General features: G+C 47.5%; 1 long non-coding RNA gene across 1 annotated transcript; it reads left to right on the top strand.

Annotated features, from left to right (window-relative positions):
- Positions 1 to 2381: 2381 nt before the first annotated feature.
- LOC307095091 lies at positions 2382 to 9203 on the top strand. Its single transcript, XR_013813176.1, has 3 exons — positions 2382 to 2648; positions 5332 to 6646; positions 8690 to 9203. It is a non-coding gene; the product is annotated as an uncharacterized lncRNA (long non-coding RNA).
- The last annotated feature ends 13258 nt before the right edge of the window (positions 9204 to 22461 follow it).

Raw genomic sequence — 22461 nt, 5'->3', positions numbered from 1 at the left:
GGGTGGAAATCTGGTTCCAGAACCGCCGCACCAAGTGGGAGAAGCAGAACCCGGGCGCCGACACCAGCGCCCAGACCTTCGCCGCCCATGGGCGCGCCGCTCACCGTGCACAGGCCGGCGGGGGACCCGGCGCACGGACCCCGCGGCCCGGGGTGCGCCCCGCAGCTGCCCTTCCTGTCGGGCCGGCCGTGCTCTCGCCCTTAGCACTGGGCTCTCAGACCAACAGCATGCCCGCCTTCTACGCTCAGGGAGGCACTTTGCTGAACTTGATTCAATCAATAAAGCGCAGAGGCTGAAGAGAGAGAGAGAGAGAGAGAGAGAGAGAGAGAGAGAGAGAGAGAGAGAGAGAGAGAGAGAGAGAGAACAAGGCCTGATTTTGCTTGCAAGACTTGGAAGAAAACGTGAAGGCCCACAGTCACTTTGTTGTTGTTGTGTCAAATCAGTCTTAACACTGTTCTTTTTAAAATGTCTTTATTGATGTCTTAGAAAGGGAGAGGAAGAAACATCAATGATGAGAGAGAGTCATTGACCAGCTGCCTCCAATATTCCCTCTACTGGGATGGAGCCCCCCAGCATGGGTATGTGCCTTGACCTGGAATTGAACCAGCCGTATGTTGGTTGATGGGTACACACCCAACCACTGAGCCCCACCGGCTGTGCACGCTATTTTTTACTAGTGGCCTGGTGCACAAAATTGGTGCACATTAAAAGGGTACTAATTAGAGGAGATATTTTAATATTGCCCTGACCATACGTGACATTCCTCTATAATAGAAATGTCAGAGATGAAAGAAAATTAGTAAAATGTATTTGAAAATCTTCCTCCTGTCAAGAGTCTGGGATGCGTTGTGGAATCCAGAGTCAAGGACCCACCCACCTGTGCCTTGAAATCCTGAGAGACACAGACCCGGCCGGCCCCACCTCCATTGGGCAAGATCCAGAGGCGGCCAGCCCCACCCCTGTCAAGCCCCGCGGGGCAGGGGGCAAAGCCTCAGGTCCTTCAGCCCGGCGTTGGGTGGGGGGCACAGCCTCAGGGCCCCCAGCCTGGTGCTGTGGCGGGGGCTGTAGCTTCAGGTCCCTCTCCCAGCTCCAGGGCAGGGGTCACAGCTTGAGGTCCCCTGGCCCAACGCTGGGGTGGGAGGCTCGGCCTGAGGTTTCCAGACCAGGGCCGGGGCGGGGAGTGGGCTTTGAGGTCTCCCGTCAAGCCTTGCCAGATGGGGGGCGTGGGCTGAGGTACCCCGTCAAGCTCTGCCAGGCCAAGGACATGGCCTCAGGTCCCTGTCCCCCACAGGGGCGGGAGGTGTGGCCTGAGAGCCCCCATCAAGCCCTGCTTATTATTATTAGATAGGGTTATTGACTCTAATATAGATGTTTCTAATTTCCCCCATAGTCCTCCCCCCCTTTTCTCCCTCTACCCCTCTGCTTCTAGTTCCTCACTGCCTTATTGTCTAGGTCCATGGCCTATGCATCTATGTACATACTTGGTTTGAAATATTTTTGTTGATTTTAGAGAGTGGAAGGGAGAGGGAGAATTAAAAACATCAGTGATGAGAGAGAATTGCTGATGAGTTGCCTCGTGCATGACTCCACCCCCACACTGGGAATTGAGCCTGCAACCCATGTATGTGCCCTGACCAGGGAAAGACCCAAGTATCACATGACCTTATGAACAGCATACATTAATGAACAAAAATAGATTCAGGGACATAGAAGCATCGAACAGACCAACAAACTTCAAAGGGAAGGCAGGGATTTGCGGGGGGGGGGGGGGGGGGGAGGTGGTAAGAGATCAACCAAAGGACTTGTGTGCATGTATATAAGCAGCACCAATGTACACAGACACTAGGGAGGTAAGGGCATGTGCTGAGGCTTGGGGGTGCCTGGGCAGAGCTCAAAGGGGGGAAAAGGAGTTGTATGTCATACGATATGTAATGCTTTAAACAATAACGAATTTAAAAATAAAAATAAAATGAAAAGAACCATGACCTCCTGGTTCATATGTCGAGGCTCAAACACTGAGCTACATTATTTTAAAGTTTACGAAAATACATATATTTTTTATTGTTGATAGCATTATGGATGTCTCCCATTTCCCCCTCTGTGTATATTCTCTGGAGGATCTCTTGCATTCCTCCCACCTCCTTCCCCTCAGAGATCTGTTAGTCTGCTCCAGTTAGCCAGGCCTCTGGCCCCATCTAGTCCCTCCCCAGGCATCACTTACTGGGCCACAACACCTGTCATTGGCTGGGATGCTACTACTCCCCTGGGCTGTTGAGAAAACTACATTACCCAGAAGGCACTGCACTCGTGTGGGCGGTGCTAAAGGGCATTTTGGTGTCTGCGCATCCGGTTAAGGTGGGACTTCCGCCTTCCTCCTCGCGGTGGTCATTGTAACCTCTTAGGTCTTTGTTCACGGAGTCACAGGCTTCAGGGCGCTGGTCGTGAGGAGGAGGAGGCCTGGGAGGCCGCTGCCTGCGGTGCAGGGTGTGTCTGAGGCCCCTGGAGCCCCAACAGACCGAGATCGGGGTCCCCCTGCCTCCCGGATCCTCTCTGCTCACAGCGTTCCCGCAGCCTGACCCCCCTGAACCCTCCAGCCTGGGGGCCGGCGCCGCTCAGGTCCTGCCGCCCAGGTCCCAGCGTCCAGAATGGTGAGTCCCTGGTGGTGACACGTGGGTGATGGGGGAAGAGGGTGGAAGGCTGCAGTGCCGCCTTGTGAGGACGTGGTGGTGACACTGAGCTGGGAGGATTCGGAAACCCGGGTCTGTTTGGGATCTAAAGGCAACAAAGAGATGAGATGTGGTTTTGCGTGAGGAGTTTTACTTTCATTCTCAGAACGCTTGGACCATAGATGGTTGTGAAAAAAGAGGGACATTTTCTGAGGCAGGGGACTAACTTCCTGACATTGCTCAGAGGAAGAACAGACTAGAAGACAGAGGACAGCGGCTGTGGACAGGAAGGGAAAGTCTTGTAAATGATAATGTTCAAGAGTGAGCACTGGGGACTGAGCCCCGAGATAACAGGCATCTGGAGGGCACCTGGCCTCCGGGCTGGGCAAGGGACCTGGGCAGCCTGAGCCCAGAGAGCCTGGTGGTTGCCAGGCTCCCAACAGACCATTATCTTTCCACAAATTCCTGCAAATGCAGAATCGATCAGGTGTACGGGATTGTGGAGCTTATTTCAGGGCCTCACCCTCTTGTGGCCTCTGAGATAGTAGAGTCCTGGGTCTGTCAGCCGCTCTTGTATCCCGGGGACCTGGGGACTTTGAACAGACACTGAGCCCAGACTCCAAAGGCCAGGAGGAGGGCTTCATGGAGTGGACCTTGTTTTTGGCAACCAGTGTAGTGAGTGTGTGGTCCTCCAGACACAGGTTCCAGAATGTGCAAAGGCTTGGAGTAAAGAGGGAACCGAATCAGGAACCTGCAGGTATGTTTTTTAAAGTACATCTATATTTTTATTGATTTTAGATGTAGAAAGGATGGGGGGGGGGGGGGGGGAAGGCGAGAGAGACAGAGCAACAGGGATGACCAAAAAATAGGGATTGGTTGCCACCTGCACAGTCTCTACTGTGGATCCAGCCCACAACCCAGGCATGTGACCTCACACCAGTGCATGGGTCTATGCTCAACAAAATGAGACACATCATCTAGGACAGTGTATCACTTTAATACAGGGAATCATGGTCAGGTTGTTAATGGTAGTAGTAGTCAGAAGGGACAGTGTGAGCCTGAGGAATGGCTTTTTTCTGGGGCCACTGTTTGTGAGAAGGGGGTGTCACAACACAGATAGGGACAGAAGTTGTCCTGTAGAGTGTGGGGGAGAGATAATCGTTTAGCAGTGGCCTAAGCCTTTAAAAGGTGAGTGGACCTGAGATTAATTGGAGGCCAAAGAGTAATTCAAACAAGATGAGACTGAGGCTGGTACATATCAACTTTTCTAAACTCTCACCAGGATTTTCTTGTGACTCTTGGTGTGGCCTGGCTGTGGGGAGTTGCAGTCAGTCTTGTGGATTATCTAAGAGGCTTGAGTGTTCATCTATGAGACTCACTGGGTATGGTGCAGAGGGCCATCAGGGCTGGGACTTGAGTGAAGGTTAAGTGAGAGTGTTGGCTGTGACTAGTGAAGGGACATCAAGTGCAGCATCACAGGAGGTGGGCTCTGGATATCTGAGATCTGATGGTTGTTCTTAATAGTTGAGGTTGAAGGAAATAAACAGTCATGGAGAGAGGCCTACATAGCAGGAATCAAGGCTGCCTCTATGAGTGTGGACTATCAGAGTCTGGGCAGTGCTTGATCCTGATTCAATATGGAAACCATCCTCTGACCACACATGCCGAGTAATAAGTAAAAGGCCTGAAGATGAGTATGGGGGCTGGGCCTGTGGAAGTGCTTGTTTGAGAGAATTGTGGTAGAAAGAGTGATGTGCACTCAGAGAGGGAAGGTGAATTCATGGTCACAGCACCATGACATTGACATAGAGTGAATGAAGGAAGAGTCTGTTTCTGGTGGTCCCTGGATGTAACAATATGGTGAATTTTAGGGTAATTGCCTGTAAAGAGAGGAGTTTGGGTGCTACATTCTAGGTTAAAAGCTTAGGTGCTATTTAACTAACCACCTGTCTTTTGTTGTTGGTTGTGAAACACTGGTTGAAAAGAATGAGATAGCATCAATCAGTGTTATCCAGGCTTGTAAATCTCCACTGACACGGGTAAGGAAGAAGGGTAAGAGAGAAATAGATTATGGAGGTGGTGAACTATAATTTTGGAAAAGAAGGTGATTAGGAAATAATGTACCCACACTATGGTATATTTGCATTTTATTTGAAGTTGTACCCCCAGGAATGAAGCTGTGTGAGAGAAGTGTTGTTCAAGAAACTATGTGCAACGGGTAGTACAAAGCAATGGCCTCAGCACATTGGGATTGGGGTCAAGAGGGTGAAGTGTGATGCCATGTGTTTGGTGTCTTAGAGGAACAATCTGAGGGACTACAATGCTATTTCCTGAGAAAACAGTATCAAATCACTCACACTCTCTTTATGGCCAACATATCTCTAACCTATATATGGACACCCACTGTATTGATAAGAGGCAGTGTGGCGTACATGGGAGGTCCAGAGCTCAGGTATCTTCTATCTGCTCAACTGCCTTAATTGTTGTTGGAAGAAAAATATCAGCAGGAAAATAAGAAGACAGTGGGTTTCATGGGATGAAGGGCTGGTATTTTCTCTGATGTGTGGAGTGGAAAGAGCAGATGTGTGTGGAGGGTGGGTAGTAGGATAGACTTATAATGTTAGGAGTGACTCTGATCATGGCTGCACTGTCCCCATTATGACAGGATGTGAACTTTGAGGACGTGGCCATTGCCTTCTCTCAGGAGGAATGGGGGCTCCTTGATGAGGCTCAGAGACTTCTGTACTGCGATGTGATGCTGGAAGTGTTCGCACTTGTGTCATCTGTAGGTAAGACCTTCACATTCTCCCAGTGTCCTGCGATGATACCTCTCTTCCTTTATGGCTCAGCCGTAGCTTTCTCTCTCCCACAGGCAGAACATGGTGTCTGCTAATGTCCCCCACTGTCCTGTCAAAAGTGCTGTGGCTGCCAGGGATGAGCTGGATGGGGAGCCCTGAGCAAAGGACTCCACAAACAACCCTAACACCGGTAACCTCAAAAAGTACAGGAAGTGTCAGGGAGTGAGGCGTCTTGCAGTGAGCTTAATGGGTCCCAGCTTTCACTTTCTTTCCATGGAAGGCTGACAGTGTCCACATGCATGGCTTCAACTTCTGCCCTCTTTCTCTAGGTAAGGGTTCTTTGTGGCAGCCTGTGCCGTGTAATAGTCTGTACCTACATGAACCATATGCTGTTTTCCATGGCTTTGAGGATTCAGTTGAGGTTGTCATCAAGAATGTGGTTGAGTTGAGTAAGCAGCTTGATTCGGAGGTGGAGGCTGAGGATGTCACAGAGATGCTGGCATCTCATGGAGAGGAGCTATCTGCCGAGGACCTCACTCAACTGAAACAGCAGTTCATTGAAGAGGAAGACACACCAACCCCAGAGCCCAGGAGATTTACAAGCAAGGAATTAGCGGGGCCTTTGCCATGATAGAGAATGCCTTGTCAAGGTTTGAGGCTCAGAACCCCAACAGTGACAGGTACACTAAGGTTGCCAGAGGGGTCATGGATAGCCTGCGGTGTTACAAGGAGATTTGGGAGGACAAGAAGAAGATATCCATCCAGACTAGCCTCGAACGTTATTTTACGAAGGTGGAGAGGCCTGCAACAGATCCCGTACCCTCTACCTCATATGCTTCTCCAGACTCACCTGACCCAGGATCTCCGGCACCTTCGGCAGGTTCTGCCTCTCCGGACTCACCTGACCCAGGCTCTCCAGCACCTTCTACAGGTTCTGCCTCTCCGGACTCACCTGACCCAGGATCTCCAGCACCTTCTGCAGGTTGTGCCTCTCCGGACTCACCTGACCCAGGATCTCCAGCACCTTCTGCAGGTTCTGCCTCTCCGGACTCACCTGACCCAGAATCACATGCATCTTCTGCAGGTTCTGCCTCTCACACCTCCTCCCCGCAGCAGCCTAGTTTAAGCCTGTCTTTCCCCACTTTGCAACGTCCAATGTGCAAGCCAACAAGAGTAGTAAAGGTAAGGATAATCCAGTATTTACCCTTATATGTACGTATGTGCTTTATGCTTTTTATTATTTAGTTACCACAAGTAAAGGTCAGGAATTGTTATTTTTCTTTTAAATTTTTTTTACTGTTTCACTTCATTTCTGCTGTGTATGTGTGCCATGTGAGTGACGTAGATGCTTATGTAGGTGGGTTTTGACTTACAGTAAAAATTGCATTATGTCTGGCCATAGGAACAGATCTCCGACGTAACCCGAAGTTCTACTATATATATATCAATTACTAGAATGTATAAAATTAATGGAACAAAAAATAGATCTCTCTCACTCTCTCTCCCTCAGTACACACACACACACACAGTGGACAGATTATTATGTGGGGTCCGGCCAGCCTGACCAGGGAGAGGGGATATTGGCAGTTGGCCAGCCTGCCTGCTGGTTGATCTCCTGGTCGAGGTGACAATTTGCATATTAACCTTTTATTATATAGGATATATACTGAGTTGCCAGATTATTATGCATTCACAGATCATAATTACAAGGCCACTCAGTGTATATATACTACTTGCCCAGTGCATGAATTTCGTGCATGGGGCGGGAAGGAATGTCCCTCAGCCTGGCCTGCACCCTCTCCAATCTGGGATCCTCTGTGGGATCAGGCCTAAACCTGCAGTAGGATATCCCTCTTGCAATACAGGACTCCTGGCTCCTAACCGCTCAACTGCCTGCCTGCCTGGTCACCCCTAACCACTCTGCTTACTCACCTGCTCGCTCCCAACTATCCCGCCCTGTTTGCCTTCTCGCCCTCAACTGGCCCTCCCTGCTCGCCTCTTCACTCCCGACCGTCCCCCCCACCACCAGCCTACTCATCACCAGCATCCACCCCTGCTGGCCTGCTTGCCCTCAACTGCCCCCCCCCCACCCGCCAGTGTGCTCACCCCCAGCTTCCCCCCCTGCTGGCCTGCTTGCCCCCAACTGCCCCACCCCCGGCCTGCTTGCCCCCAGCTGTCCCCCTGCCGACCTGTATGCCCTTACTGTCCCCCTGCCAGCCTGCTTGCCCCCAACTGCCCCCTGCCGCCGGCCAACTGGCCCCCCCTGCTGGCCTGATCACCTGCAAATGCCCTCCCTTCCTGGCCTGATCACCCCTAACCGCCTTTACCTTAGCCACGCCACGATGGCTGTGTCTGGAAGGATATCCGGAATGTCTCCTGGTCTAATTAGCATACTACCTTTTTATTAGTATAGATAGGGGCTTGGTGCATGGGTGAGGGCTGGCGGGGCAAAGGGCTGAGGGTCGTTTGGGGATGGTTTACAGGACAGCCAAGCCCCAGGCTTTATCCAGAAGGATATCCGGAAGGTCTCCCAGTTGAATTAGCATATTACTTTTTTATTAGTGTGCATATATATATATATAGTATATCCCTATTTCTCTCTCTCTGAAATCAGTACATATCTTTTAATCACCTAGTCAGTCCACACACATCTGAACACCAGCACAGCCTAGGGACCTGTGAGGACAAGCAGCCAAAGTTCTCTTGAGGGCAGAGCATGCAGTGACCCAGAGAACAGTATGGGAGGTGCCATCTATGTCAGTGTGGCAGGTGGGGAACCCGGGCTGAGCTGCACAATCACACACAGGGGATGATGACATCAGTGTGGTCCCTAGGACTAAAAGCAAAGCGGCCCGACACTAACAATGATGTGCAAATAAATGAAAAGGGAGTCCATTTCTGATGGTGTCTTTATGATATGATATGGGGAATTTTAGGATAATTTCTAACAGGATGGGTTGCTGTGATGCTACATGACAAATGTAGAGCTTAGAGGCCATATATGTGCCCACCTGCCATTTCTTGTTGAGGGCTGACCCAGTGAACACTAGGAATGAGATAGCATACTTCAGTGTCACCTGCACTTGAACATCCCCACCGGCATGGGGCAAGGAGAAGAGAGAAGGGTGGGAGAGAAATGTATTACAGAGGTGGTGAACTAGAATTTGGAGTAAGAAACTGATTAGAAAACACTCTGTCCTCATCATGGCTCATTTGTGTTATCAGTGAAGTTGTGCCTCTGGGAATGAAGCTGTGGGAGACAAGTGTGGATCACAGAACTATGGACAGCAGGTAATGCAGAGTGATGGCCTCAGCAAACTGGGATTGGAGTCAGAAGTGCAATGGTAATTACTATGTTGTTTGATGCCTTGGAGGGACAATTTGGAGGACAACATGGGTATTTCCTGACAAAACCAGAGTCAAATCCATCACATTTCCATTATGAGGAACATCTCCTCCTACCCTATGTTCCTGACACCAACTATTATTGAAAGGGGGCAGTGTGACTCCTATTTGAGGATGAGAGCACAGGTAACTTGTATCTGTTCCTCTGCCTTTATTGTGGTGGGAAGACACAGCATCAGTAAGAATATAAGAAGAGATCGACTTTAATGGGACCAAGGGCTGCTTTCTTCTCTGATGTGGGGAGTAGGGGAGCATATGCATGTGCAGGGTGGGTAGTATGGCAGACTTGGAATCTCAAGAGAGAATCTTATCATGGGATGTTCTGTGCCCATTATGACAGGATATGAAATTTGAGGACGTGGCCATTGCCTTCTCTCAGGAGGAGTGGGAGATCCTTGATGAGGCTCAGAGACGTCTGTACTGTGATGTGACGCTGGAAGTGTTTGCACTTGTATCATTCATAGGTAAGACCTTCACATCTCTCCTAGTGTCCTGAGGTGATGCCCACTCGTTATTTATTCTACAGACTTTGCACTCTCTCTCTCTCTCTCAAAGCCAGACCATGGGCTCTATTTATTTCCCCCACTGTATTGTCAGATGGGCTGTGGCTGCCAGTGCTGAGCTGTGCAAAGAGCCCTGAGCAATAGACTCCATAAACCTCCCTGACACCAGTTGCCTCAGAAACTGCAGGAAGTGTCTGGGTGTCAGCATTCTTACAGACCGCTTAATGGGTCCCTCCTGCTCTTCCACTCCAGGGAGTGTGACTCTATCCATATCCATGGCTTCCAATTCTGCACCTTTCCTGTCGATAAAGACCCTGTGTCAGTTATCTTCTTTACATACATGAACCAGGGGCTGTTCTTGTAAGACCCTCCAATTATTGTTTGTAATATTTCCTTCCCTGGATACTATTGCAAGCTGAATGCTATGGTTAAGTGATGGCCGCTCACCTCTGTTGTCTTTTCATTGATACTCAGAATATTTAGTTTGTACATACTTCTAGAAAAGGAGGTGCAGGGAGAACGCAGGGTTTCTCCAGGGTGAACGTACAGGATGGTTCTAGAGGATGCTTAGCCCGGCTGAGTGGCAACTGGGGGAGGTGTGACGTAAGGATGGTGTTCACATTATACCAGGACCTGCTCCTGTACAACAATGTTTGGTGCAGGTTCCAATGGCCACACCTCATTTATTCCTTTCTTTTCCACACTTGACACTTTGCTGACTTGTCATTTCATCGGTGGCATCCTAGCATTGTCTACCTTGGCCTTTGTGTCCTTTTTACATCACCTATTCCTCTGCACATCTCTTTCTGCAGTATACTACAACATGGACCTATGCAAGTGTTATAAGGACACATACATGCTTAACTACCCCTCCAACACCTGCTACTTGTTTATTGAATTTTGCTTTGAATGAGATGTAACCAACCTTTTGCACAGCTTGCCCATGTCACCAGCAGAGAAGATCTACTGAATGCTGTTAGCAGCAGAATGAGCTGGATAGTCCGCTTCTCTTCCATGTGGTGCTTGCCATGTTTTTGCTCTATTTCTGTTGAAGTCTCTCTTGTTTTGTGATCTTCAGTGGTCAAGAACTTCACAGTTGCATCTTATTAGTTCATCTGTCAGGTCTTTTATTTTCAGCCTATTGAATGAGACCAATGTATTATGTACAACACAGTTTTATAATGGGACTTCCCTCTGTCACCTCAGTCAACATTCATTTCCGCATCATTCCTCTGTTTTCAGGTCCTTGGCATAAAATGGATGATGGGGAGGCCTATTCTGAGCACAGTGTATCTGTAGGAGATTCTCAGGTCGGGGCTTCCAAGACAGCTGCAGCCACTCAGAGGACCCATCTGTGTAATCCGTGCTTCTCAGTGTTAGAAGATATTTTGCACCTGACTGAGGTACAAGTGGCATACTTTGAGAAGAATGTGTACTTAAGTGATACATGTGTGAGAGACTTGTGTTTCAGTGCAAACCCTCACCAGCCGCAGAAGGATGCCTGTGGAGAGAAGCCCTGGAAAGAAGACATGGAGAGAGCTTCGCGTGTGACAACTTGCTGGTTCTACTTCTCTGCGATGCCTGAAGCTAGTACTGAGGTTGGGGTGGACTCCCCAGACATCTCAGGGCTTCTCCAGCACCAGGCCTCTCTTATCACTGAGGAGCCACACAGTAACAATGAGAGTTCACAGGAATGTCTCCGTGGAAAAAGACATCACCAGTGGGGTGAATGTGAAACAGCTGCCAGCCAGAAACAGAAAGTTGCTTATCAGAAAGGTCTCAGCTCTGGAGATATGATTAATGAGTCTAATAAATATGGGAAAGTGTTCAGACAAATCTTCAACCACCTACAACATGGGAGAGTTCATACTGTAGAAAAGCCCTATGAGTGTACTGATTGTGGGAAGGTCTTCAGTGAAAGCCCTACTCATTAAACACAACAGAGTTCACATTAGAGAAAAGTGTTATAAGTGTAGTGAATGTGGGAAGTCCTTCAGTCAAAAGTCTGACTTCACTAGACACCAGAGTTCACACTGGAGAAAAGCCATATGAGTGTAGTGAATGTGGGAAGTCCTTCAATCAAAGGTCTCACCTCACTATACATCACAGAGTTCATACTAGAGAAAAGCCATATGTGTGTAGTGAATGTGGGAAGTCCTTCAGTCAAAGTTCTCACCTCAGTGTACACCACAGAGTTCACACTGGAGAAACGCCATATGAGTGTAGTGAATGTGGGAAGCATTTCAGTCGAAGATGTAACCTCACTAGACACCACAGAGTTCATACTGGAGAAAAGCCATAAATGTGCAGGAAATGGTTTATTTTTCTCACTTATTATAAGAAAACTTAAGGGGCTCTATGAGACCCTTTACATGAATGTAATCCCATTTTATGGGAACATACAGTCTGCTAGATGCCTCATAAATTTGAGGTACACGTGAGACTTGAAGGATCTTCATTGTACTTACTAACATGCCCAGACCTATGACCCAAATGATGTCACTGTCTCTTTGTTGCTGAAGAGATTTCACCTCTAACACCTGACTCACCTGAGGAGTGCGCATCGGTCACCACCCCTGAATGCTCAGGGGAATGTATTCTTTTTTTCTTTTTTTAAAATATATTTTATTGATTTTTTTACAGAGAGGAAGAGAGAGGGATAGAGAGTTAGAAACATCGATGAGAGAGAAACATCTATCAGCTGCCTCTTGAACACCCCCTACTGGGGATGTGCCCACAACCAAGGTACATGCCCTTCACCGGAATCGAACCTGGGACCCTTGAGTCTGCAGGCCGATGCTCTATCCACTGAGCCAAACCGGTTTCGGCGGGAATGTATTCTTTGTTTTCACTTCTGCTGAAAGTAATTATGGTTCCTCCAAACTCTTGGCAGTATCTTCATTCATTTCTCTGTGACGAGAAAATGGACCTGACCCAGGATTCATCCAGAGCACCCCTTCTCAGCTAAGAAGTGCCACCTTTTTCAGTGACATAGTTGTACTCACATTATGCTTTGATATTTTTGGGGGGATTCTTATTCACCAACCTGCAAACCTCTTTTTCTCCTCTCCTGTGCTCTAGTTTAGAATCTTTTTAAAGGTATTTTTACATTTGTACCTTTAATTTTGGTTTTATTCACTGCCACAGATGATTTGCAAACACAAATGTGATCTTTCAGCATGTAGAGATGAATAGACACTGTGTTTATCCAAAAGTGTATGTGGTTTGAAAGGGACAACATAATGTCCGGGAATCACTTTTTGTCCCATATTGGCTTATTACTTATTGCGGTCCATGGCCTGAAAAGAAAGACCACGTGACTTTGTGCATTTAATTTTCAGCCTAGTGCCTCGAATATTCGTGAGGGCAAAGGTCAGTCTGAAGATGAGACCTTTGCTCTGCTTCTGTGACCAATATGAATCATGTTCTCTGTTCACAGTATGTACTACATAAGCCTCAGCAATGTTTAAGGAACCTGCTCTCCATGTCCTGCAAAGGAAACGTGCCAGGAAGTATGACATTTCATAGGCTGGTGTCATTTGTTGTAAGTCTCTGAGGTGGAACCACAAGTAGGACAGAAACACTGTTTCAATAGTGAGTGGGAAAACCTGCAGTAAATCAGATGATAAGTGCCTCTTCTGAACATAAGGCCACAGATGTTCTGGGGCCTGTGGCTTGTGTGGCCTTTATGTGCAGACATTCTCAGGACCTCCAAAACTGTTCCGTGTAGCTGACGTCATTGGCAGAATAACCTAATGGCATTGTGTATTCCCTGGCCCCTCCAGGGTGTTCACATAATGTAGTTGCTCAACAGGCAAGAAGTCAAAGGTAGAGGAAGGATAACCCTGCCATCTGTCCCAGGATGTCTTTTGTATGTAGTCAGCATTCCTATTGAATTTGATGGCAATAGTTTTGTGTTTTTTTATATATATACTTTTATGATTTCAGAGAAATAGAGAGAGAAAGGGAGAGAGAATCATTGATCAGCTGCCTCCTGCATGCCCAACTCTGGGGATCCAGCCCACAACCTGGGCATGTGCTCTGACCTGGAATCAAACCAGTGGCTTTCCGTTAATGTGATCATTCCCAAGAAAATGAGGCACAGTGGCCATGGAGAGTTTATATTTTGTGTTCTTCTTTATTAATTATTGTATTATTTTCAGTAGCAACAACGTTAAACCTACTTTGCCACACCCTGTATTTCCCTTTTGTAATCTTTCTGCCTCCCAGTCCTCCATGCAGGCACTGATTTACCTTCCTGTATAATAGAGAAGTTCATATTTTTCATAATTTTATTGGTACTAAAAGGTGTATTCTCTTTAAGAAACACTGGCTTCATTCATGCCACACAGACATTTTGAGATTCGACACTAATGTTTATGTAAATATTTATTTCCAGGAAATATTGTACTCTATGGGTAACCACTTTATTGAGCTGCCTATGGTTTCAATTATTTCTATGTTTTGGGTTTTATAAATAAAACAGTTGGGAATATTGTGTTGAGTTCTTTCTACAGGTGTATGTGTTACTTACCAAACTGTTCCAGTGTCAGTGAATGTGTTATATTTTAACATCTGGGGAACTGTGATCTAAAATGGCCAATCACTTTGCCTCACGACCCACCCACAGTCATGAAAATTCCATTTTTCTGCAACCCTGCCAGCACATGTGAAAGTTAATTTTTTTAAATACTAGCCCTGTCAGTGAGTATTGTTAAATTGCTTTTGTTTTCATTCCATGTCTGTAAACATGTTTGATGGTGATTATTTCTTATGCATTTCTTTACATTGTCTTTTTCTCCTTTGTTAAAATGCCTGTGCAGGATTTTTGTCTACTTTAAACTTAATTTATTATCCTAACCAATAGGAGGATCGTGCAGCCTCTAAGACATATGTTTGAATTTCACTCATTCCTCAATGACTCTAGTGACTTCTTTGCCATATGGAATTCTTGCTTTTGAATTCTAAAAACAATATACTTTTTCTCAATTTTTACCCTATGTACTATTTATAGCCCACTTGTGCCATACACTTAAAAGTTTAATCTGCATTGTTAACATCCTCCACCAGTGTTCTTTAAGTCTAAGCATTTAATAATACATTAAGTGAGTCTACGTTAGCAGTGTTGACAATTTCACCACATTCAAACTGTCAAAATTATCGCATTGCACATGGACATAAGATATTTCAGTAGTACATCATTATATTTTACTAGTGACCAAGTACACGGATGCGTGCACATTGAAATTAATCCGAAAGTGTGTGGTGGTGAAGGACTTGGTGAGATCGGCCCCACACTCCCTATTGCCAACCTCTCACAGTCCCTCCTTGGCCAGCGGTGCCAAGGCTTGAAGGGCATCTGTGTGATGGGTGGGGTCCCTCAGCCACTGGTTTGATTCCAGGGCAGGGCACATGCCTTCCTGAATCCCCTGGAGTGGTCGTGCAGGAGGTATATGATTGCTGTTTCTCTCCCTCTCCCTTTCAAAACGAGGGCCGGGCCTGTGGAGATTGGGCTGAAACAGGCTCTCCAACATCCCCCGAGGTGTCCTGGATTTCGAGAGGGCAGTTCTTGGGTGTCACAACCCAGGATCAGGCTCCCTCCTGGTTCTGGGGTGCCTTTCCTGTGAACCACTGCTGTCAAGTAACCACAACTCACTGGGCAGCTCCTGTGTTGAGCGTCTTCCCCTTGGTGGTCATTGCAGGTCATAGCTCCTTGTCAGGAAGTTGGGCAGTTGCTTAGCCTTTCGTATAAATAGATTTTTAGCATAGGGATACAGTAGCAATGAATGTGCTCAAGAACATTCATAATTAAACAGCTAAATTATTGGAAACTGGTAAGTTTTAAACATTTTTTAAATTTTGATATATGTGTACTTGATTTAAAACAAGTTTTAATATATATAATTTTTATATGTAAATCTTTAAACATATATAAAACTTTAAATATATATATAAAACTAGAGGCCCTGTGTATGAATTCGTGCATGGGTGACGTCCCTCAGGGTGGCCTGCAGGAATTGGGCTGAAACCTGCAGTTCAAAGCAGCCTCCTGCTGCTCCTGCCTCCCACTCCCGCTTGTCCAGCTTCCACTGTACCTCCTGCGGGCTCACACCCAGTCAGTCCTGATCAGGAGAGGCTTGCTCCTTTGCAGCAGCACTCTCCAGCTGGGAGCCCTGTGTCTGGCACCTGTCCCTAGGAGGATGGTTGGGAGCTGAGACGCCATTAGCCCTTGGTGGGCACTGGGACACTTTCTATGTCGGAATCCAGATCCGTCCCACTGATGTTCACGGTAGTTGTTGGGAGCCACCTGGCAGCTGCTTTCAGGGGAAGTGGCCATGGTGCCCGAGGCCAACGTCCAGGAGGCCTGCAGCACTTTCAAGATCTTGCCAATGACGTCTGTCCATCCGGGCCTGGCCCGTTCTCAAGATAGGACCTGCAGGACTACTGAGGGAGTGAGTGGCTGTGCGGGGCTAGTGGGCCACTGGGATAGGGTGGTCAGCTGAGCAGTGCTCCCTGTGTGGGAGCTCACTGACCACCACGGGGCAGATCCTCCATTGAGCATCTGCCCCCTGGTGCTCAGTGTGCATCATAGCAACCGGTCTTGTGGTTGCTTAGGCGTGTGTGTGTGTGTGTGTGTGTGTGTGTGTGTGTGTGTGTATGTTTTTTATTTATTTCATATTGGAAGGGAGAGAGAGTGAGAAACATCAATGATGTGAGAGAATCATTGATCAGCTGCCTCCTGAAGACCTACACTGGGTAACATGGCTACAACCCGGGTATTTTTTCTGACAGTAATCCCACTGTAACCTCCTGGTTCATAGCTTGATCCTGAACCACTTAGCAACACTAGCCAGGGTAAAACACGTTTTTTAACATGCACTTTTATGTTTCCATACATACCTGCATTCCTAAAACCAAATCCTCCTCCCCTTTTCAGTGCTCCCTAATTGGCATATGAAATTACTGATGTAAGGACACAATCTACCTTTGTAATAGCGTATTTCAAATATATCCATATGAAGAAAACAGTTTGGAAACTGGTAATGAGGAACTGGACTTCCCAGGAGAGGGTGGCCCTTGCCATGTCAAAGTTAGCCTGACAACTAATAGAGGAAGGTGCCTTGGTCTCCGTGAAGTAGCACTCCTGGACTTCTGGGCTCTGGTCATCTACGGGGTGTGCATGGCCACACCTGACACTGGGGCCAGGAGGGAGAATTAGGACCAGTGTGGAGAACCATCCAGCGACCCTTTAACACAGGTTCAGACACAGAACAAATGGAAAGCACAGGATCACCATTGATGTTAATGTCAGCATTTCTCAGCATCATCCTCACTGGGAGCACTCACCAGAGCAATGCAAAAGATAAGGACACTTGGGAGCAGGTACTGACTGATGTTAATGGACAATAACAGGGATGCTGGTATGCTCACAGTCCTGTACCCTTCCCAGTAAACATTCTTAACATGTGGGTCTTCACCTTGACCATAGTAGAGAAATCCGGGCAGCCAGGGATTTACCCAAAGTCACACTGAGAATTGGTTTTGAGTTTGCTGCCCATGACATCTTCCCAAACTCCTTTTTTGGAAGTTCACTCCTTTGAATCATGAAAATCTATCTCGATGAGACAGTGAACCATCCTGAATGACTACCACTGTCATTGCCTACCAATCCAACTCCTCTCCTTTGCCCTTGCACAGCCCAAAAGAGGTTGGCGCCATATGGTCACCTTAATGGGGCCCATCAAGTATATCGGGTTCTGCTCCTGACCCCCTGAGGTTTGCTGCAGCTCTGTGATGTGATTTGACCAATGAAATGTGGTGCAATTGAAGCCTGTCATCATTAACAGAAGACTCTGGAACCACTGAGACTGTCCACCTTCTCTGTCCATCCCTGATAATGTCAACAGGTACCTATGTGGTGGCTCTTCCTTTATTCCCGACCCAGGAAAGCAGGGTGGACATGTAGTATGAACAAGAAAGATTCCTTCTTTATGCTAAGCCACTAAAGCTTTAGGTGTGTAACATCTAGTCAATACAAATGGTTATGAAGTACCACCTCTACTCTCGAGGAGGCATTGATGTTAATGTCAGCCTAACATTAGAGGCCACACCTCTGTTGTTATAGACACATGGATTTGACTTCTAGTCCTGCCTTTTATTTACTCTACAATCAGGAAATCTACATTGAGTCTCTGAGCCTGGATTTCCTGTCTATGTGATAGAGGTTTAAACCATCTCAGGTTGACACATCACCTGATTGCCTCCTGTATGCACCCTAACCAGTGCCTGTGGTTAACTCTGTAATGGAGGTACATACACTTGACCGGAGTCAACCAGCAACCCTTCAGTCCTAGGGCCTACACTCTATCCACTGAGCCAAACCAAGGAGAGCTAAAATATACATTTTAAAAACATGCCCTTTTGATGTTTCCATTCATGCCTGCATTCCTGAAACCGAGTTCCTCGTGCCCTCCTTAGTGCTTCTTTCTTGGCAGATAAAATAACTGATGCATGGACACATTCTGCCTTTGAAATAGCTTATTTGAAATCTATCCATATGAGGAAAATACTTATTAAATTCCATGAATCCTATTCCAGCCTTCCATCATTATCTACCATGATGGTTGTTCTTGTATCTATTTACGTGCAGGTACATTAGTAGGTTACTTAATGTAAAATCCCAGATATGTCAGGCCGTGCCCAGATAGCTCAGTTGGTCAGAGCTTCATCTTAATAACACCAAGATTGCAGGTTCCATCTCCAGTCAGGGCACATGCAAGAACATTTCTGCCCCAGGAAGGACCAATCCAATCCACTGTAGAAAAGTACAGAAACAACAAATTAATGCTTCTCTCTGTCTCCCTATTTCTCTCTAAAATCAACACACATGTTTTATTCACCCAGACAGTCCACACACATGTGAACACTAGAATAGCTAAGGGACCCCCTGGTGACCTGCAGCCAGGGTCCTCATGAGGGTCAAGCATGCAATGACCCAGAGAACAGTATGGGAGGTGCCCCTGCTGTCAGGGTGGAGGGTGGGGAACTCACCCTGAGCTGCACAATCACCCACAGGGATGATGACATCTGTGCTCCCTTAGACTAAAACCTAAGGGGCCAGGAGTAGATCTGGGTCTTGACATGCCCCTTGTGGTCTCTGCACCTTCCAGCCAGCGGGTGAGTCTGGGCTGTTTCAGAATTCATGTGGTTGAGGAGCTCATACTCCTCTCTGGTGTCAAGGCTGGGAGCAGCAGTGGCAGCTGGGCAGGTGGCTGTGGGCAGAAATAACCCAGGGCAGTTGCCAGGGAGAGCTGGTGCTGGACCATGTGTGTGGCCCTGAGGCCCGCTCTAGTCCCAGTTCAGGCTGGTGTCCGCTCTGTTCTTTGGGGCCATGGTTAGTGGGAAATGGAACATAAGTTACCAGGGTAGTCATGACCTTGGAGTCGGCATGTCCTTCAAGAAAACTTGTGACCCAGGCAAAGCCAACCTAGTCCACGGTAATGAAGTGCTCCGGCCATTGCCCTGCCCAGGGAGGGAGAGGAGCTGTCTCTGCAGAGGCTGATTCCCTATTGGCCCGGCGATGTGTGGCAGGCTAAGGAGACTCATGGTCCTCTCCTGGGCGGCAAGTGTCTTTTTTTTTTTTTAATATATATATATTTTTTATTGAATTTTTACAGAGAGGAAGGGAGAGGGATAGTTAGAAACATCGATGAGAGAGAAACATCGATCAGCTGCCTCCTGCACACCCCCTACCAGGGATGTGCCCGCAACCAAGGTACATGCCCTTGACCGGAATCGAACCTGGGACCCTTCAGTCCAAAGGCCGATGCTCTATGCACTGAGCCAAACCGGTTTCGGCGATTGTCTTGAAGTTTAGCCACTAAAAGTTGTAGATATTTATCAATCTAAGGAAACAAAATGGTCCCCTTCTTTCCTTATTGGGTCAACATCCACCATGGCCTGGCCAGTGTGGCTTAATGGTAAGAGTGTCAGCCTACACACATGAAGGGTGGTGAATTAAATCCTTGGTCAAGGGCAAGTCCCTGGGTTCCAGGTTTAATACCTGGAAACTATTGGGGGCCCATGCAGGTGGAATCCAGTTGATGTGTGCCTCTTATTTCCAAGTTTCTATCTCCCTGTCTCCCTCTCTTGCTGTCTCTCTCCCTCCCCATCCCCACCCTCCCACTCTTAATAAAAATCAATGGAAAAAAATGTCCTCCTGTAAGGATTATGAAAAACAAAAATAGATCCATCCACCCCTGCTACCCTGACAAGAGGCCTCTGCCTGCACACCCCACCCCTCCTTATGCTCTTCTGCCTGTTCCTGGGATGTTCCCACTTCAGCTTGAACACACTCTGTTTTTCTCAGGAGTTGGTAGAGAGGAGCCCCAAGAAAGGTCCTGGGAGGGACTGGGGTTCTGTGTCTGTCTGAGAGGAGCTGGCCAGGGCGCTTCTGTCTCCATCCAGAGGTCTCCCCAGCCTGCTCCTGCCCATCCCCCAGGCACCTGGCTCACTGCTACTTCACCTACTTCTGTATTAGGGAGAATCCCCATGATGCTTTGGGCCCACAACCCAGTTCACCTTGGCCAAGTCCTGCCTCTGGGCAGCACACTCACACCCCTGGAGTTCTGTATTGTTTGAGTCCCTGTTTTTGCATTTTGGGGGTAATTTTCCACTTTGATTTTATTAAAAATAAATCTGCCTCTCCCCCACCCCACCCCCCCCCCACACACAAAGCCAGTCCCAGAGGTAGCATGGATTCTCCAGAAAATGGTGCTGTGGTTTCAGTTATGAGAACATTCTGCTATACATTGGCAGAGAATATAACCTAATGGTTTTGTGGATTGTATTGGCCCCTCTAGGGTGTTCACCGTAAGGTTGATGCTCAACAGGCAAGAACTCAAAGACAGAGGAAGGATAAACCTCTAATCAATCCCAGGTTGTGTCTTTTGTAACCATTCAGCACTCCTGTTGGTTCTGATGGCAATAGCCTACACAGCTTGCCAATATTTGCTGCCAATGAGGCAAGGCTGTTTCTCCCAGGAGATGAGAACTGACATGCAACAAACTGCACTTTCTAATGTGTACTATTTCGTGAGCTTTGATGTACATATAAATCTATGAAACCATCACACATGAAACAGACTTATCTGTCTCCAATATACACAGTGGAGCAGAAATAAATTTACAATTTTGAGCACCCAAAACACAGAGTTTATACTTTTTAAAAAGTATTTTAAACATTACTTTTATTGATTCTTTTTAGCTACAATGGAAGGAGAGGGAGAGAAAGAAACATCTACATTAGAGAAATGTATTAATCTGGTGCCTCCTACTCTCCCCTGCTGGGGTGTGAGAAGGGCATGTGCCCTGACCTGTTCTAGTCACCTTTACATGTGGGAGATGATGTCCAACTGACTAAGTGACACTGTCCAGGGCAGAGTAAATTTTTGTATTATTATTTGTTAACTATTGTATTAATTTCCATACCATCAAGTCTAAACCTTCTTTTGGCACACCCTATATTTACCTCCTGCCCTTTTATTCTCTCTCTCTCTCTCTCTTCCTCTCTCTCTCTCTGTCTCTCCCCCTTCCCCAGTCCTCCTTGCAGGCATTGATTTTCCTTTCATTACAACACATTAGTTCATATTTTTAAAAATTTTATAGGCACTACAATGTGTGTGCTCTTTAACAAACATTGGTTTCCTCCATGCTGCAGTTATTTTGAGATTCAACACAAATGCTTAGGTGAATAGTTAATTTTTATTGCTTAGTAGTATTGTGATCTGTGAATTACCACTTTAACTATTGATCTGTCTATGATTCTGGTCATTTGCAGGGTTAGGATATCCTATCTAATAAAAGAGTAATATGCAAATTGACCATACCACTGTTATACCCACAAGCCACGCCCACAAGCCAATCAGGAGCGAGTATGCAAATTAACCCAACCAAGATGGCTGTGGCCACGAAGAGAGCAGGAGGCTTGGGTTTCCCTGGCAATGGAGGAAGCCAAGCTTTCCGCCTGCCCTGGCCTGCCTTGGCCTCCACTTAAGGCTACAAAGTTTCAATTATAGAAGATAAATAAATCCCAACAAAAATGGCTGTGGCCACGGAACGAGCAGAAGGCTTGGCTCTGCTCAAGGCTACAAAGTTTCAATTATAGAAGATAAATAAATCCCAGATACCAGGGCCTCTGCTTGGGTCGCCGAGGGGCGTGGCCAGCCTGCAAACCACCACAGGCCCCTCACCCAGGCCACCCCACGCCCCAAGGGAACCCCCAAACTGATCCAGGACAGCCTTCAGGGAAAACCAGCCAGCCCACACCCATGAACCAGGCCTCTATCCTATCTAATCCTATCTAATAAAAGAATAATATGCAAATTGACTGTCACTCCAACACACAAGATGGGGGCCCATGTGGCCAAAGATGACTGCCTCCAAGTGGGCACAAGATGGCTGCCACAAGATGGCCAGCAGGGGAGGGCAGTTGGGAGGGTCCAGGCCTGCAAGGGAGGGCAGTTGGGGGCGATCAAGCCTGCAGGGGAGGGCAGTTAGGGGTAACCAGGCCGGCAGAGGAGGGAAGTTGAGGGCAACCGGGCCTGCAGGGAAGGGCAGTTGTGTGAGACCAGGCCTGCAGGGAAGGGCAGTTAGGGGTGACCAGGCCTACAGGGAGGGCAGTTAGGGACAAACAGGCTGGCAGGGGAGCAGTTAGGCATCAATCAGGCTGACAGGGGAGTGGTTAGGGGGTGATCAGGTTGGCAGGCAGAAGCTGTTAGGGGCAATCAGGAAGGCAGGCAGGCGAGCAGATGGGAGTCAGCAGTCCTAGATTGTGAGAGGGATGTCCGACTGCCCGTTTAGTGCCGATCCTACTTGGATCGGGACTAAATGGGCAGTCAGGATCGGGACTAAACGGGCAGTCGGACATCCCTCGAGGGGTCCCAGATTGGAGAGGGTGCAGGCTCGACTGAGGGACACACACCCCCGTGCACGAATTTTGTGCACCAGGCTTCTAGTTATAAATAAATCTGCTGGGAATATTTGCATTCACTTCTCTCTATATATATATATGTTTTACTAATCACAATA

The sequence above is a fragment of the Cnephaeus nilssonii genome, assembly GCF_951640355.1.
Source record: "Cnephaeus nilssonii genome assembly, chromosome: 24".
Taxonomy (NCBI): domain Eukaryota; kingdom Metazoa; phylum Chordata; class Mammalia; order Chiroptera; family Vespertilionidae; genus Cnephaeus; species Cnephaeus nilssonii.
The sequence above is the reverse complement of the archived record's forward strand: the minus strand, read 5'-3'. Positions and strand labels throughout refer to the sequence as shown.